The following is a 16,761-nucleotide window of genomic DNA, read 5'->3' on the forward strand; positions in this document are numbered from 1 at the left end:
ATGAGGAAGTGTAAAAAAGCATAAAAGGTTGAGGCCAATTGTTCCATCAGAACTGATTTGCCTGACATTGACAGCTCCACGTACACTGCCATTGTATGTCACAATGGCTCTATTTAGCCAGATGCCCTACCCTCTGCATGTGCTTCTTGCTAGCAATATGCTGGCTGCAATGGCATCTTGGAAGTAATTTATGAAAGACATACAGGTGGAAAGCAAATCAGATTCCTGTCAGACAGTTCATTGCTCAGTGATCCATGTATATTTCATATGTGACACCAATTTTGTTGTGAGGATCTGCTACACAAATGTTAATGAAGAACCTCTGCAGCGGGCTACATTCAGTCTGCACTGATAACTTACCGGGAGCCCTCTGCGAAGGCTTGGCAATGGAGGAAGAACCCTGGTGCCGGCAGAGGTCTGGCAGCATTTAGCATTTGCTTTTAGGTGGTAATGTGGGGTTTGCACTGATCTCTTGAGATCTGGGTAAGAAGATGGCTTTTGGTCACTAGGAGTCCTCAGTCTAAGACCAAACAGATTCCAGCTCTGGTAAAATTCATTATGGTCCACAATTGAAGGGTTGCTACTTGTCACCTGAACCTGCTTACACAGTGCTCAGATTGCTATTGGAAGGAGCATGATATTAATGCCCTGAAACAGTGAGTTCTGAGCTACTTAGGAACCAGAATTAGACCCAATATCTTGTTGGTTGGTTGATTATGGTCTTTAAGATAAATCACCTCTGCTGGATTTCTGGGTTCTTTAACTTTTAGGTAGGTCAGACAACATTAGACAGTGATGTTCTTGGAAACATCTTACCTCTGCCCATCCTCAGCCACAATGCCTAATCTTTGAGATGCACCTCTGCCTGGCATATGGGGGGCACAATCCCTGAGGGAATCCTTTTGGGGGAGGTTCATATTATACTAACTGATGGGCAATTCCCCAAAGAGATGGAGTCTTCCTCTATGCACCCAACCTGCTTGGACTGGAAATGTCATGTAATCAGGATCCCAAGAGGATGTCCTTCTCCCAGTTGGGTCAGGAATGCGGGAGGAACAGCCTTTCTTGTGGTAATCACGCATTTCCACTTCTATCTATCTGTGGTATTACTAAGGCACGCGTCCCCAGAAGCTTCCAATACTGACTGTAACCAAAAGAATGGCAGGAAATTAGGAAAACTCCACATATTTTTAAAAATAAGTTAGCCAAACTTTCTAAACCTTAAAAAAAGTCAGTTTGAGTCTTAGTAGAAGCTTTGGGTCAGTTCTTTCTTCCCCTGAACAAGTTCACCTATTGGATAGCTGATCAAACACCATGGCGATGGTCACAGTATAGAACCTAGATAATATATACCCCAAGCAGCTAGTCACAGTTGGGGACCCTTGGGACGTTACAAATTGCTGATGGAGTCTAGTATTTGCTTTGATGCAGTCTTATTTATTTACAAGGAACATACAAAGTCTTTCTCCTGCAGTGGCAGGAGGACCCAAGTTTCTTAGCTTACAGGCCCAACTAATTTCAGCCAGCACTCCCTGACCCAATACCTTTCTTTAGGCTTCTTCCGGGGTCCCAACATGCTCATGGGCTGTTGCTTGGCTTTCTCTCTCTGCTCTCAGTCTCTTTTGCTTACATGTCTGCACCCCAGCTTGTCTTTCTCACAAACTCACAGACACACCCACCCATCTGGTCAGAGCAAAACTCTCTGCCCATTGGTGTTCATTTCTGAACAGACTGTATTTAGGCCATGTTTTGGGGTGTGGCCTCTTAACTGTCTCGTACAGCAATCTTACATGAAGGGCATGTTCACACATCAGTTTCACTGAGGTTTTAACTCAAGCCCTAAAAAGCCAGCTTTTAAGCCAGTTCATAACAATTACACATAATGGCCAAACCACCATGCGTGGTGTTGCCAGACAAAGTACCGGAGTGGGAGCCATGCATAAATTCTATGCCCCTACTTTTCTATGAACTTCTTCTGTGATCTCCGGCAAGTCATTTCCCCTCTCTGTGCCTCAGTTTCACCATCTATACAAAAGGGATGATCATGCTGACCCACCTCACAGAAGGCTTGTGAGACTTCATTCATTCATGTTTCTAAGGGTATGTCTAGACAGCAATGAACAGCCCCTTAACTTGCAAGCCCGATTCAGCTGGCATGGGGTTTTTAATTGTGGTGTAGATGTCTGGGCTCAGGCTGGAGCCCAGGCTGTAGGACCCTGTGAGTCCCAGAGCTCAGGCTGCAGCCCAAGTCTGAACGTCTACACTGCAATAAAACAGCCCCTTAGCCCAAGCACGGGTCAACTGGCATGAGCCAGCAGCGGGTGTCTAATTGCAGTGTAGACATATCCGTAAGGGTTTGAGATCAGGAGCTAACGCACTGGAGAGCAGGGCAGCGTTGCTCTCCCTTCTCTTCAAAAAGCAGCAGGGAGCTCTCCCTGGCTTAGATAAGCAACATTCCCCCTCAACTCACCTTCTCCTTGGCTGGCATGAAGAGCGCTCCCCCATCCTGCTCAGTCCTCTTAAACCCCTGCTCGAGATCACTGGATGGCAGGCCCCGGAGAGGGACCAACGGCTTGTTATTACTATCCCCAGCTCCTGTCTATCTATCACATGTGCAGTTCTTTTGTTTCCAAGGGCATGGTTAGGGTCCGGTACTTTTGTTTGGTCACCTCTTCTGATCTTGGCTCCATTCATGGTGATGCGAAGAACAACCGAAGGAGATGAGGAGTCATCTGCCTTCGTGGAAATGCAGTCACAGGGGGCTCCCATTCTAGTAATTTCCTGGCATCTGTGGCCTCCCAAAGCCCCTTTATCATCGGGGTCTTTCCAGTGAGGAATATTAATGCCAGGCTATCGTATAAAATCAAGTTTGAACAGAGATTAAGAATAACGAGGCATCAGTCCCTCTGTCCTTCCGATCTCAGCTGTTAACTCTGTGGGTGCAGGGAACTCGGTGTGTTTGTTTGCTGGTGCATTCACTTCCTGATTCTCCATGCTGCGGCAATCCTATTTTAGTGGGCCCTGGTGGAGTGTATACATCACCGGTGCTGTCTGTCTGCTGCAGGAAGCGCTCATCTGAGCGGGTAATTCTTAAATATAATACTGCAGTGGGTTAGGGATTATGGTAGTTTAGGCAGGCAGATGCCTCCCTAGATCAGCTTCCTGCTAAATTAGCATTAGCTTTTTACAGCACCAGCAAGCTGTCTGCTTCTCAGACACTCCGTTCACGAAGCACTCTGTTCTGCTGGGCTTTAAAAAGGGTATTGCTCTGTAATAAATTGGCCTGCATCAGCTATAACAACACATGCGATAGGATCCAAGAAGACCCCTAAGGTACTTTATGCTAACTGAGACATGAAATGCTGTTGAGAAGCACAGCTCTTTTCAATGGGGTCTTTTCTGCCTACCATTTTACCTGTCACCAAACACCCCAGAAACATTAATGGAATCTATGCTTGCTCCTCTGAGGAAAAGGAGTATTAGCCTCCTGTTTGACAGATGAGCTGAGGCCCAGAGAGGCAGATTCCCCAGCTGCTGTAAATTATCAGAGGCCCAAGTGACTTGCCCCAGATCACACAGGCAATATGTGGCATGCAGGGAATTGAACCCAGGTCTCTAGAGTCATTGTTCAGTGCCTTAACTCCAAGAGCCTGAGCACATCTGGCACAAAGACAGAGTCCATGGTGGGAATGATTCAAAGCAAGCCGGGACCATTGTATGCTCAACAGATAGGCCTGGGAGGAGGAAATGGTGTTTCTGAGTGTTTGTGGTGAGCTGTTGCTGGAGATAATGTGGTAGGGTGTCCAGGAAGTAATAATTTTACCAGTTTTCCAGTCATCCAGAAAAAGGACCTGATTTTCTAATGTAAAAAATAAGCATAAAAACAGCCTTTAAAAAATTCTGTATACACTCAAAAGAAGGGCCCAAGCCACTTGAAAGGTCACCTTTATTATACTGAATTAATTTTATTTCAAAGGTGCATTTGTAGCAGTGATCTGCTCTCAGGATCTTTCACTGGTGTAGCCCTTTGTCCCGTTCCACTCTCCTCCTCCCTTTGCTGTCGCCATCCTTTGCTGTGTTAAATTTGATTTAGTTGTAAGCTCCTCAGGGTAGGGCCCTGTCATTGTTTATTTGTCTACAGAATGCCCTTGCACACCTGTGGTGCTGAGTGCATAATAAACAATATCTGGCTGCAAAGCTCCTGTACTCTGCCTCCCAGCCCCACCAAAGTTCACAAACTCCTTTTAAAGTAAGTGTCAGTTTATAGCTAGACACACACCATTTGTGCCTGTACTGCCTGCCTGATTCCCTGCACGTGTTGCAGCCAAAATGCTACCAAATGCTGCATTTCAGGGACAGGTTGTTCCATAATTCTACATGATGGAGTTTCTTGCTTCTCCTCTGTCTGAGACCTCTGGAACCAGCCACTCTTAGAGGTAGCACAGGGGACTAGGACTAGGTTAACTACGGATTTTATCTGGCACGTCAGTTCTTATGTTCCCTATGTAACACCTGATATGGGATCTGAAATATGACTAGCCCAGGGAATTTCTTATACCTCTCTTTTGTCACTCATCTGACTGTCACAGAAGGGAGGAGAAATTCCAAACAGGTTTTCTATGGAGCACAGGCAATCGACAAACTGTGATCTTCCCCTTAACTCTGCTCGTTACATCACCTCACCCGCCCACCTTATTTGTCTGTTTTGTCCTCCTGTCCACCATGTGGCTTATGAGTTCTCTGGGGCAGAGACTTTCTATGTTAGGTGATGAAAACCATCTAGCCGAGATCAAGGAACCTCATACGTATGGAAGTTTCTTCTCCAGAGTTCAAAGACTGTAGTTTTAAAACCTTCCAGATCAGATCCAACCATTGATCCTTCTGCTTCTCAGCCGTTTGCTGCTCCCCTTGTTCTTGCATTCACGTTTGCCTGTGTTGCCCCTGCAGCAATTAGTAGATTGCTACAAAGCTCTGTGATGCCGTGGGGAACATTTTGGAATAAAAGAGAATGAAGAATAATATTTCTTCCAGGCTTCACCTTGGCAACAGTGGCAATGAAGACTTCTAGTCCGAGCAGGAGAGTGGGCATCTAGATTCCTACATTTTTTCCCTGGGTCTGTCGCTGACTTGCTCTGTTGTGACCTTGGGCAAGTCACTTCACCTCTTTGTGCCTCATTGTCCCCATGAGTAAAATGGGGATATGAACCCTTATCTAACCTCACCAACAGAGGGTGATGGGACACTTATTTCTTAATTGCTATGAGATCCTTTGGTGTAAGATGCCAGGTAGCAAATTCTCCTCCATCACGTTTAGAAAAAGGTGGCAAAAAAATCCTTACAACCCCTGTTAAGCTCCAGAGCACAGAAGAAAATCCATCCCAGTCTCACCTATATGGAATAACCCAGGCAGGACCTGTTTTTAAACCCGCAAAGTAGATTTGACCCTGCTAGATTTGACACTATAACTTACCGGAGGGAACCTAGACTCAGGTTTAGGGGCTCAGTCCTACGAGGTGCACAGCTGCCTTTCCCCTTGAGTAGTCACTGAGGGCATTCAGCACCTTATGGGCCTGATCCAAAACCCATTGAAATTAATGGAAACACACCCATTGACTGGAGTGGACCAGGGTCAAGCATGAAAACATACGACATCTTCTCCCTTAGAATGCAAAGGGTGATGCAGACAATGCCCTTTGCAACCACCAGGCCTCTTAGTTCTGACTGCTTTGCTCCAGGATCTCCACTGCCTCTAGCAATGCTCTGGAAGATTGGATCTGGAAGGGTGCAGGAGTGACGAGGTCATTGACAGGACCAAACTCCACCATCCATGACCACTGAGCTATTCCTACAAACATTCCTAAGCTACTCCAGAGCGCGTTTCTGCTGCAATAGACTCCTCCACCAACAGCCCCCACTCTCCAGAGCCCCTTGATTTTATTTCCAGTTCTGTACGAGCACTTCTGTTATACTGCATGCTGAATAATTTATAATTTGTTCACAAAAGAAAGGGAGAAAGGGAAGGTGGAAAAAATATGTATAAATATATATTTGAAAAAAATAGAAAAGCAAAAAAACCCTGTAAACTGCTCCTTTGATCTAATCTAGAATAAATTATATATAATGAAGCTGGTTGGTTTTGCTTGCAGACAGCATGACTGAAAAAAAGAGAAAGAAAGCCAAACCATTTCAGCTAATAACAATGTGCTCAGTGTACATGTTTCATCTGTTATTATTTTTGCGACAGCTTGCTCAGATTTTTATGCAAAAAAAGTCCATCTTTTAAAAAAAGAACAGGATATGCAGGCTATGATTTGGTAATAATGCTCTGAAGCAAGATTCAGTTTCGACAGCGGGGATTATTTTTGCTGCAGTGACAGGAATAAGGGTTTCTCTGACATGTACTGTGGCTCTCTGGAAAGATATTAAGGTCACAATGTCCATTATAATAATACTGTACTTTGCAAAGGATCACCGCAACAACACCACTGAGGTGCTTAACATATTATTAAGGGGAAGGAGAACAGGTCTTGTGGTTAAGCTATTAGACAGGATGAACCTGGTGTTCATTTCTTGGCTCCTCTTCACCTTTCCTGTGACCTTGCCTATGTCATTTATTCTCTCTGTACTTCCATCTGTAAAATGGGATAATATCCACTAGCTCCCTTGAGCTCTTTGGGTGATGGACTGTCCCTTACTATGCCTATGTGCACACTGGAGCTTCCATCTTGGTTGGGGGCCTCTGTGTCCTACCATAATACAAATCATAATGATGTGCATCTGAGGAAATGGAAGCACAAAAAGATATGGGGACTTGCCTAAGGTCAGGCTGCCATTTGGTGTCGGAGTGTGGAATGGTTCTCAGGAATTTTGGATGCCCTGCCCCCATTCTAAGCACTAGACCACATTCCCTCCCCTCACATGTAGGGTGACCACCCATCCCGAATTGGGCGGGACAGTCTCCAAATGTACATTTCAAGTCCTAATCCCTGAATGACTGAATGACTCCAGGACAGCATTTGTCCCGGATTCCCTCCGGCGCGGCTCCGTGCCTGTCTGAGGCTCAGGAAAGGCCCCAGCCTTTCCCTGGTGGGGGGATGAGGTGGACCTTAGCGCCCCATGCCACAAGGCCCTTCCCCTGATCTTCCTCTTCCCCCTGAGGCCTTGTCCCTGGCGAGGCCAGAAGCCAGAGCTAGGCAGTAGTAAGAGCCGCTCAGGGAACCCAGGGAAATCAGTACTGCTCAGCAGTCAGTGCAGAACTGGATTGGCTTTCGCAGATGAGAGGGATATTGACCAAAGAGCCAGAGCTCCCAAAATAAAAACAACATCCAAGGTAACAGAGAGCCTACTGGCCCTTTAAACAAGCAATTCCATTGTATATCTAATAGTCATTGATGTCAGTTGCAATCTGGGTCAGTTGCTGACCAAAAGGTGCTTCACTGAGTTGAAACTTTTGTTTATGAGACCAAAGAGAGAGACTACTAGTGGCAAATGTGAATCATCAGGATTGGGACTGGGTGGGGAGGGGGAATCCTTTAAGGTTTGCACTTGTAAATGTCTGGAAATCAAATCTAGCAATCAGTCAGCATTCTCAGCAACAAGAGATGGTTCCATAATACTGTCTCACAAATGGTGAAGGTATCTCTCTTACACCTCTCCCTCGTCGCAGGGAGACTTAGAGCTGTTTGAAAAAATTAAATTTTCCTTTCAGGGGAAATTTGGATAGTTTGAAATTACTTTTCTGGGTTCCAAATCAGAACAAAAGAAAACAAAAATCAAAATATCAAAAATTTACACAAAAAGAAAATCTCCCCAAAAGCTTCAACTCAGAAATGTCTACCTGGAAAAAGTTCACATTTTGGCTCAAAATGAAACATTTTGATGTGTCAAAACAAAATGTTTTGTTTCAGATTGATGTACCAGCCCTTGATAATCACCATTCTTTGGTGAGATTACATCCCATTATATTTGTCTATGTAATAACTAGGGCTGCACAAAATGTGGCAACTGAGTTCACATGAGCCTTTTTAATTGGTTACAAATTTGACCTTGAGGTGTTGGGTTAGTTCAATACTTAGTTGAAACTGTAATCTTTTATTCAGTGTAAACCCAAACTCCGCCCAGGTATGCAAAAGAGGTCCATGAATCTTAGCACAACTTGCAATAAAAACCAAGCTTGAGTTCCATGTATGTTGTATGTTGAAATTATTCTTCATCTGAACTTGGTATCCACACTCATGTTCATATTGAGAGTTGGGATACTCCTGCGTTTCTTTAACTCCCTCCAGATCCCTTTGCTTTTATTTTAAGCAATGAGAAATGGGGATTTAGTGATTTGTGCACATTTATAATATATACCTTAGGCTAACTTTCTATACTGCTCCTACTTCCCAGTCCAAGTTGTGCTGCTAAGGGCTCCAACACAAGACACATGGTCTAATCCAAGAGTTCATAGCATCGAGCCCATTTTAACAAAGACACTGTCAAAGGGACACATCACCCTTCCCATTCACCATAATGTGGCATGCTCCCTGTGTCAATTACACTGGGGGAGTATTTAACATATTTTAGGGGGTTTTAATGGAATTTGGAAGCTGGGGAAAGGAGTAGAAGCTCCATTTGAGCTGCTAGCTCTTTATGGAGCAACAGCGGTCTATGGACCAAACACTGAGAACTGTTTATCTGAATAGATTCTGGGGACAAGGGAATGACTCAGACAGTTCCTAGAGGTTATCAATCAGTTCCCTAGACAACAACGTATTTTAAACTTAGAGTCTAATATTTCATTGTGGGTCAGCTTTGCTGAGCATCTGGCCCACTGTTGGCTAAGTGAAAGTATAGAACTAAGTTCCTGGGATAAGAGGATCTTATTTTAATGGGAAGTTTTCCCATTAATAGGTACTTGGCTGGTACTAACCATTCAAAGAAAATATTAGCCCTAAAGCCTGGGAAAAGGAAACTAAGTTACCTGAAACTGAGCTGAACAAATCAAATGAAGTTTCAGCATCTTTCAGATCAATCGCAATTATAAATCTAGATAGAAGTAGATGACTGTTCACTGAAGAACAAGGAGGAGTACTTGTGGCACCTCAGAGACTAACAAATGTATTTGAGCATACGCTTTCATGGGCTAAAACCCACTTCATTGGATGTGGGTTTTAGCCCACGAAAGCTTATGCTCAAATAAATTTGTTAGTCTCTAAGGTGACACAAGGACTCCTCATTCTTTTTGCTGATTCAGATTAACACAGCTGCCCCTTCTGAAACCAGTTCACTAAAGGTTCACTTAAGGACACTCTTATTAGAGAAATCTAGTACCAAAAAGGCTAACATATGTTCGACTGCCACCTAAAGCCAGTTTCATTTTAAACATCAAATGATGACATAGACTCTTGTAATCTCGCTATTCCATTTCTTTGCTCCGAGTAGCAGCTCTATAAAGAGGATGATCTATTTTCTTGGCATGGTTCTGGACTCTTGCAATGTTGATAGGATTGATTTTGATCTTTTTTACATCAGTGTGGCTCCATTAACGTCAATGCAGTTACTTCCCATCAGGATGACGTCTGGATTGGGCTCCAGGGCCAGATCCTCTGCTGATTTGAACTGGCGCTACACCAACTTACAACAATTCAGGGTATGACACCAAGTCTTGAAACTATAAGAGCTGCGAAGCTGCAGTTCAGGAACATGGAATCACTCTGAACATTTGGAATTCTTACCAAGTTTCTGACCCCTTTTCTCTTAGGAGCAGCATGAATTATTACGATGTGCTGCAGAGTCTGGTTTGTCATTTATAATGTATTTAATCAGTAACAGATTGGTTTCCATTGAGTCAAGGAGTAAGGTGCCACTAACTGTTGATAAAGTATGTGTGATATCAGCAGAATTAAGTACTCTCTTTATTTTGTTCCCTCTGGGTTCATAAAGTTTGGGGTTTTTTTAAAAAAGCTCTGCTTTTGCTGCCTGACAACTATAATTGCCTTGATTTAGATTAATTAGGCTTTTCTTCAAAATTCACGAGCTCATTGGGAAAATTAATGCACCCAGTGGTTATGGTGGTTAATTTATTTAAAACCAAGTTGCAAACCATGACGCTGACAGCAGTAAGTTTGAGCTACTATACTCCCTCCTCGCTAGCTCACTCCCGCCCTCTCCCAACCGCCTTCAGTTCTTCTGAGACAGCATTGTCCATATTTCTGCTATGGACAATGGAGCCACAACACCGCAAACAGATTTGCAGATTTGGTAAGATAAAAGAGATCTGGGTGACTTTGCAGGATGATTTCTAAATGTAAATGTACCTAGGGTGAAATTCAGATCATCCAGAGATCTAGCATAAAGCCTCTGCATCACTTACACCCTCAAAATAGGAATTAAGTGGTGCTGAAGTGGGGCATAGGCCTTGTGTTGAATTTCACCCTAGGATGAAGCCATATAGCCTGCCCAATATCTGCCTATGCAATGTGAATCTCAGTGTGCATTCAAGCAGGGACAGTTCACAGCTTTCTGTTGATTGTTCTTGTGTACAAGAAAACTCTCTTGATAAGAACAGTGTTCCAAGCTTACAAGAACAATAAGCTACATAACATAACCTGAGCACACATTTGGGTCAATCCTCAACTGGTGTAAATCAACATAGATCCATAGAGGTCAGTCCTGGCCCATTGTATTCACCTTAATCTTGTTTCTGAATGCCACCATTTGATTCAAAGAGCTACAGAAAAAGTATTAACATACACCAATCTTTTCAGAAATAACTAGTGATTTTAGGTAGGGCTAGGCTGGAACCAGATTTTCTATTTCGCAGGAAATTTTGTGATTTTTCCATTTTTTTTCATTCCAAAACCAAGCAAAAATAAAAATTTGAAATTTCCTGCAAAAGGAAATGCTAAAAAAATTCATTCCGAGTCAGTCGAGATCTTTCCTTTCAATAAAAGCTAAACATTTTGTTCCAAAAACTTCTTACAATGTAAGAAAAGTCATTTCAAAATGAAAAATTGAAACATTTTGTTTAAAAAATGTTGAGGCGGGACCCATCAAATTCTGGTTCCGGGACAGCTCTAAGCTTGAGGTCTTTGCTTTGTAAAATGTTTGTGACAGTTCTAATACTCAGGAGCTAAGCAGCCTCTCTGATCCACTCCACATGGAACTTCTGCTTGTGTCAGGACAGCAAATCTTGATCTGTCAAGTTGACCAGAGAGAAAGATGATGTGTGACATTTGTTTTGGTCTTGCTACTTTTTTGGTGAAATTTCTGCAAATTTCATTTCTGCAAAACATCCCATTTTCCCAGAGACTGAGGAAAAAGAAATTCCACTTTTCACTAGCAACATAGGCATCTGAAGTTATAAAAGTGCCAGGTAAGCAGGGGGGAACATTTTTGTTTCCAGATTTTATTAATGTGAGCATTCGATTAAAAAATTAAACAAGTATTATATATTCTGGCATCATACAGAATAATTCCTTTGGTGGTAGCACTAATAGACAGTTATCTTCTCTGAGGACTAGTGAGGGGCCATGACACACGCAGATCTGATGATAGCTGTCAAGTATGATTTTCACCCTTTGCACTTTGACATAAATACTGTAGTGCAAATTTCTGGCAATGTGGAGAGAAGTATGATCCAATGGGTCTAATCCTGCATCCCTTATGTCAAGGCATTCCATTGACTTCAGTGGCACTGCTTGCAGTCTTACATACTGCTCAGTGAGGATAGGTTACAGAATCGAGCTACGCTGAGTTTGTTCTATGAGAACACCCTTAGAATTCTAGTGAGGTGCTTTTGGTGCAATTAAATAACCAGCCTCTCTTTCCCAACCCCCTTTGCCACAAACCAATTGCTACTAATCAAGGCACTCAGCAGCACTAAAGCAAGTTTCCAGATTCTAATCTCTGTGATGAGAAGGCTGATGAGCAGCTGCAGCCAGGAGCAGATGCATGCACATTAGAGAAGAGTTTTGTGCAGCTGTGATGCCATAATTTCTATAGGTCGGCTGTGACTCTCCAGACCCAAACACCTTCCAATGCACATGGTATTAAAATCAATCAAGTAATTAAGAGCAAGCAGGATGGGTATTTCTTTCCCTTTTGCAAAGCAGGTTTTGAAGGAAGGCTTAGCTGTGGTGCTATTTCTTTTTAAATGTGGTTTTATTTTATATTTTATTTGCTGGAAATAACTGGAGGCTTAAATGGGTGGAATGAACATCTGGGGAGGAGGAATCTGTATAATTCATATTCCAAAATGCTCTGTGCATATTCTCTATATGTTTCTCATATTTAATTACAAATTGTGAAATATTTACACCTATTGACTGGAGTGATTTTCCCTATCTTGAGAGAGAGACGGGAAAACAGAGATGTGGCAGTATGGATGGAATGTAGGTCTAGAGAAAGCTGTTTTGGAGAAACAAAATGGGTAGGTCATATTTAAAAGCATCAGTATTAATGGTAAAGCACAGGGACACACTTGTACACTATATAAAACTCATGAGTTTGATGTGACATTGTTGTGAATGGAATTCTGAGATGGAATCAACTTTCTGAGTAGGAGAAGCAAGGAGCAAGAAGAGAATTGTGGGAAATAATCACACCTTGTACTTATCCCAGGACATCACAGCACTTTGTGTGGTTTATTGAGGGTTGTGTTGGAGTTGCAAGCTATCACTTTAAGAGTGGGGGTGACAGAGTTCATGGTGCACCTTGCAGGGGAGGGGACATTGCATGCAAACTATGTGAGAAGAGCCAGTTTAGAAAAAGGTGGGGTGCGTTGTGCCTGCCTGTCTGCCTTAGGGAGCAGCCTGCTTTGTCTCTTTCTGTTTTTGGGGTTCTTGTGTGATCATTCTGAATTTGAAGAAATTAAGCAATGATACACTGTACTCTTCCAGTGAGAGTATTTTTATGTTTTCATCTAACTTCTCTGTTTGTATGCCATGAAACATAACACTTTGCTAAGCTGGGGTAAGTGTGCCTTAATTTTTCAGATGGGGGAAATGGATGAGCAGAGAGGCAGAGTGACAGAATCAAGGATAGTACCCAAGTATCCTGAAGCGGCTGTCCCCCATATTAGAGGACAGGGCTGGGCACAGTTGGCCCAAGATTGGGGGAGCAGATATGGCCCAAGGAGGTAGAAAGTCCTCCATAAAATGACCTACACAATGTAAATATCTGCCTTTGTTAGCTTAAAACCTTCCATATGTTCTCCCTCTCCAGAATGGCATTGCAGTATTTTTTTTCATTCCAGGGTGCTAGCTGCTTCAAGAACTGATAGGCAGTGAAGTCAGTGGGAGCTATGGCTGCTCTTTGGATCAGATTCTAAGGCTCTGATTCCAAAGCCCAATGGAAGTCTTCCATTAACTTCAAGAGTCTTTGGCTCAGGATCTGAAGGAGAAACTACCCAAGTTCTGATGGCACTAGTACAGATAAAGAATGGGCCAATCCTGCAACCTCTCCTCACCCACATCCTTTCACTGCAACAGAAATATCCTCCTGAGCATTACCTGCAAGACTTTTTCCTTGACACACAGAATTGAAGGTGGAAGCCCTGTCCCACTCAGACAAAGCAAAGCCACCATGCCTTGACTGTGAAAATGCCCAGAAGACAGTATCACTAAAGCCAGGATTCAGACCAAGAAACTATTAAATAAATAAGCACTACTTCCTTCATTTACTAGGCAGTATTAGGTCAAGCAATACTATTCATCTCCAGGGATCACTGGAGGAAAGCTTTTCTTATTCATTTGGGGCTTAACATCACTTTAAATAATAGATCGTGCTACAAGATAAAGTATATATTTAGTTATCATTATTGATTATTTTACTGAGGAGTTTATTATTTATTTTTTCCATTGCCCAAAAAAGTGAGCTAGGTGCTTTATGGAGCACATGGAAATATCTAAAGCTAAATTCTTTAGTGAAAATGTGCAGTACCTGCACTCAAGTCAATAGTTACTCTGGATTTCCACTGATGTGACAGAAATCAGAAGTTGGCCCCGTGTCCATTCCTGAAAGAACTTACAATTAATGCTAGACATGATGGCATAAGTCAGAGTGCTTCTCTGATCGACTAGAATTCTTGGGGTATGGCAACAAAATAAAGGAGAAAAGAAAACCAGCGGATCATTTATTTGGACTTTAAAAAGTCTTTGACATAGAGCTGTTGGGAAGTTTTCCAGCTCACATTTTTGGGTCAGCAAATGCCAACGCATAGAAAGCCAAATGTTTCACAGAAATATATCAGTTTCGACAACATGTTGCTCTGGGGATACTTTCAGAACATTTCCTTCTTTTGTTTCAAAGTGACTTCATTTTGAATATTTTATATTAAAAAAAAAGTTTAAAACATCAAATCTGAACCAAGTGTTTCCATCAGCCTGAAACATACTTTTTTTTCACAGTGTCATTTCACAGGACGTTTCGAAATGTGTGGTTTTGTACTGTTTGGGAATGGGAAAAACCTTCAAAATCATGGAATTTCCCACTAACTGGAAAATCTGGTTCTTGCCCAGCACTGCTTTGACTAAGTCCCTCCCAAGAGGTTTTTAAGGAAACTAAGCAGTCAAGGGGTGACAGGTAAAGTCCTGTCATGGATCAGAAACTGGCTGAGAGTAGGAGTAAATGGTCAGTTTTTAGCATGTCAAAAGATTATCTATAGCCATGAGACACAATGGAAGGTAGGATGGTCTTAAGACTAAAGCACTGGGCTGGGACTCAGAAGATCTGGCTTGAATTCTTGGCTCTGCCACAGGCTCCCTGTATTAGCCTAGGCAAATTACTTAATCTCTCCATGCCTCAGTCCCATTCTTTGTCTGTCCAGTCTATTCAGATTGTGAGCTCTTTGGTTCAGGGACTGTCTTTTCTTATCTGTATGCACAGCGCCTAGCACAATGAGACCTCAGTTAATGCCTCTCAATGCTACCATAATATCAATAAATAATCATCTTTCCTGGTGTTTGTCCCCCCCCCCCGTGCCACATTGTGTGTGGAGCTGTGAAGAAGGAGTGGGGCCACAGCCTTGTCTCCTCCCCACCCCTTACCAAATGAGTTGCTCCCTAGATGGATAACAGACTGAGCACCTCTCCTTGCTTACGCCGACAGCCATCATGGTCCACTTTGCACAGGTTACACAGAGACAAGACAGGCTTTCTGTACATTCCCTCCCCACCTACTTCCCCTAGATCCGCCTGTCTGTAATAGCCCAACTCCCTTGAAGAGGTATCTGGAAGGCATGTCATACATGCCTCTCTCCTATGCCTCAAGCTGACTTCCCCCTTCTTTCTCTCGCTTACTTAACAAAATCCACAAATGCAGTACCCACAGGCTCTTACAGGATTGTACACAGAGTTCCCTGTTCAGCCTGGCTGGGCTGGACCATTTGTGTCTCCCTGATGGATGCCATCAAAACAAAAGCCTTCAAAGACCAATTCCAAAACAATGAAGAAAACAGCCTGCTTTGGGGAAGCAGGAGGAGAATTACAGGTATAGGGCCTTGCTCTTTGTTTATACAAGTTCAAGTCCAGTGAAGCCAATGGACTTACTCTGCTGTCACTTTGTGATCAGCCAGAGGAGAACCAGTCCCATAATATGATCAAGGCAAAGCATGTGAACATTAAAACACAAAACACCATGATTGGATGGATGGCACCTGCCTAAGGGGAATAATATTTGTGCAGGACCCTTCATTGCTGGTAAACAATAAAGTAACTAATAGCCCAGCAGTTCAGGGTTGTATCATTCCTTGTTCTTTTCATGCTTTCTGGAGCACCCTTTGCCATGGCATCTGGGTGCATGGACATTAAAAAAATGGCAAATGTCCGTAACCAGCATCCCTTTTGTGTGCGACTAAGGAACAATACTCTACTCATTCTCACCCCATTGCTGAAACAACCTGCCACGGCAGGTCCAGCAGGAGAGGGTTCTTCAGCCAGGGTGCTAGTGAGCCACAGCTCTGGTGCCCACCATTTCCCCTCTCTAGGCTGGTGGGTCTGTCCACCCACTTGAAGACAAAACAGCCAGCCCTGCCCAACTCCCTTCTAGCCCTCTCCACAGGTTCTTCTGTTCCTAATGTGAAAAAGTAACAAAGGGGACTGTCCTGAGGGACCAGTACTGCAGGATCCTCTCCCCCCAGGAGTACAAGAGTCACGGCCCTCCCTTGGCCCCAGGGGGACAGCAGAACCCATCTGCCCTGTTACAGCCTGCTGCTGCTGACAACACCACCCAGGGAAGTGTTTCTCTCTCCAAGCCCCTTTCTCATACAGAGTTGGGTCCTCACGTATAGCTTCCAGCTGGGAATCAGAGCCAATCATCAGCTGCCGCTTAGTTGGATCAGCTGGTTCTGAACATCTGTTTGTTGGATTACTCCTTAGGCCAGGGCTTACTCCACAGGCCCTTAACGGGGCAGACTGCCCTTCTCTACCCTCCTTAAGGTCAGCCACTACAACAGAAGAGTCCACAGGGAAAACACCCAGTGCCAAGTCTCAATAGGCCTCCAACCAGCCCATGGCAATCAGCCAGACCACTGCCACCACAGAGGACAGCCTCTTTTTGCCCAGAAACACACAGCCATCCAGTTAACGCTGCAGTAACCATTGCTCAATGCAAAGGATCCAGGCCACATCCTGACTGGAGAGATGGAAGGTCTGCTGAAGGGCCAACTCAAGCAGAACTTCCCTCCACTAATTCCTTGTGACTGTCACAGTCAAGAGATGTCTTTGGTGGGCCCTCTGCTATTATACATGAGCAGCGAGCAAATGTCCATGCTCTATA

The sequence above is a fragment of the Dermochelys coriacea genome, chromosome 16 (genome assembly GCF_009764565.3).
Source record: "Dermochelys coriacea isolate rDerCor1 chromosome 16, rDerCor1.pri.v4, whole genome shotgun sequence".
NCBI lineage: Eukaryota > Metazoa > Chordata > Testudines > Dermochelyidae > Dermochelys > Dermochelys coriacea.